The sequence below is a fragment of the Podarcis tiliguerta genome, assembly GCF_965153285.1.
Source record: "Podarcis tiliguerta genome assembly, chromosome: 11".
Taxonomy (NCBI): Eukaryota; Metazoa; Chordata; class Lepidosauria; order Squamata; family Lacertidae; genus Podarcis; species Podarcis tiliguerta.
Window position 1 is genome coordinate 52,793,162 of NC_139544.1, and position 2,049 is coordinate 52,795,210.

General features: G+C 42.7%; 1 long non-coding RNA gene across 1 annotated transcript in view; it reads left to right on the plus strand.

Moving 5' to 3' along the window:
• The window catches only part of LOC310659625, a 101,312-nt gene that overhangs the window by 98,967 nt on the left and 296 nt on the right, over positions 1–2,049 (plus strand). The window lies entirely within an intron of this gene.

Consider the following 2,049-nt stretch of genomic DNA (forward strand, 5'->3'; position numbering starts at 1 on the left):
GCAGATTGTGGTTAAGGAGAGAGATTAACCGTGGTCCCAGTGGTCCTGGCTGCATGTCAGGTCAAACCTTGGCTTAGCTGCCTGCTCCACAGTGTCATGCCAAAAGGACTGGGAAGGAACTATGTGTGTGCTAGCTTGTCTCTCAGAGCCAGTGCATTTGCATGGTTCCGGAAAGCTATAATTTTGCTTAATGTGACAGGTGAAGCTTCTCTCTTAATTCAATTTCTCTCCCATCCAGCCATTTCATTCTCTTTAAAATAAAACATCATGTAATTAACCTTTATTTATTTATTTGGGGTTAAAAAGGAACTTATTTATCTATAGTCCAAATATTCCTGAAGCCCTCAAGAAACTAAAGCAAAGGTGTTTGGAAAAAGGAAGTGTCATTTTATTTTTCAACAGTACGTATGATGCCTAAGTTGTTCCACTGTTCACAAAAGCGCAAAGGACGCTGTATGTATTAAATAAATGTGATACCAGAAGCAAGTAATGCACAGAATGCACAGCATAAATAAAGCCTGCACCATATCTTCACTATGATACACTTGCAAGTGGCTGTTCAAATCGTATTTGCTTGGAATGGTTTCTCAGCCCAGTCTCTAAAGATGTAGGATTCAGGTGTGTTCCAATCACTCCTAGCACAAAATGCTTAACAAATCCCCACATTGAATTGCAGTGTGCACAGAGTTGCTCGACCCGACATAACGCTCCCAGTCCAGCCAGGAGATTTCATATGCATTCTGGTGCTTTGAGATATGGCATGGGATTGATTCAGTGCAAACGTCAACAAGGCAAGTGACTAAGCATGGATCTCAGGATCGCACAGCCTTAATCCAGACACTGCCTAGTGTTATCAGGTTTTTTACTGCTGGTCACTTCATCTTGTGTGAAAAGCTGGTGTTGGGTGTGAATTAGATCAGCATTTCCCAACCTTGGGCCTCCTGCTGTTTTTGGACTACAACTCCCATAATCCTCAGCTAGCAAGACCAGTGGTCAGGGATGATGGGAATTGTAGTTCAAAAACAGCTGGAGGCCCAAGGTTGGGAAACACTGAATTAGATGATCAAAGCTGGCATCAGTAGCTATTTAGTTGTGAGCACAACATGCAAAAGTTTCACCCCTCCACCCTTAAGAGTCTAGGGAGGGAATGTGGATGGTGGTACCATGTTGACATTCACATCTGAATGCTCATAGTCCCAGGTGAAATTTGCAGCTGTCCAAAAACTCCGCCAGCAAATGGCAACACTCACCTAAAATCTATCTGTTATTTTGCAGTGCTCACGTTCAAAGAAGTGAGACAAGATTCACAAGATTCCTCTCTGACTGTCTTTTGCTCCTGAATGTTGAAAACCTTCTCCTGAATTCAGAACACCCAGCAGGGAAGGGAAAATACACCGAGTCCTTTAATAGTTTGAAAAAATAATTTACGTTAATAAATCTAACAAGGTCTGGGGAGGAGGGGAGGACCCTATTCACCTGTGAAACGTCAGAATGGTACCTGCTGGGCTACCTTTTAAGGTTTAAGGCTTCATATGCTGTTCTAAGGAAAGGGAGTCACTTCAGTTCAACTACATCAGGTGTGGGGAACCTCTGTCCCTCCAGATGCTGCTGAACTTCAACTGCATGGCCAATGGCCAAGGGTGATAATAATATAATTTAATAATAATTTATTATTTATACCCCGCCCATCTGGCTGGGTTCCCCAGCCACTCTGGGCAGCTTCCAGCAAAATATTAAAATACAATTACCATATTTTTTGCTCTATAAGACGCACCTAGTTTTGGGAGGAGGAAAACAAGAAAAAAAATTATGCTGAATCCCAGAAGCCAGAACAGCAAGAGGGATTGCTGTGCAGCGAAAGCAGTGCTCCCTCTTGCTGTTCTGGCTTCTGGGATAGCTGCGCAGCCTGCATTCGCTCAATAAGACGCACACACATTTCCCCTTACTTTTTAGAAGGGAAAAGTGAGTCTTATAGAGCAAAAAATGCGGTAATTCATCAAATATTAAAAGCTTCCCTAAACAGGGTTGCCTTCAGATGTCTTCTAAAAG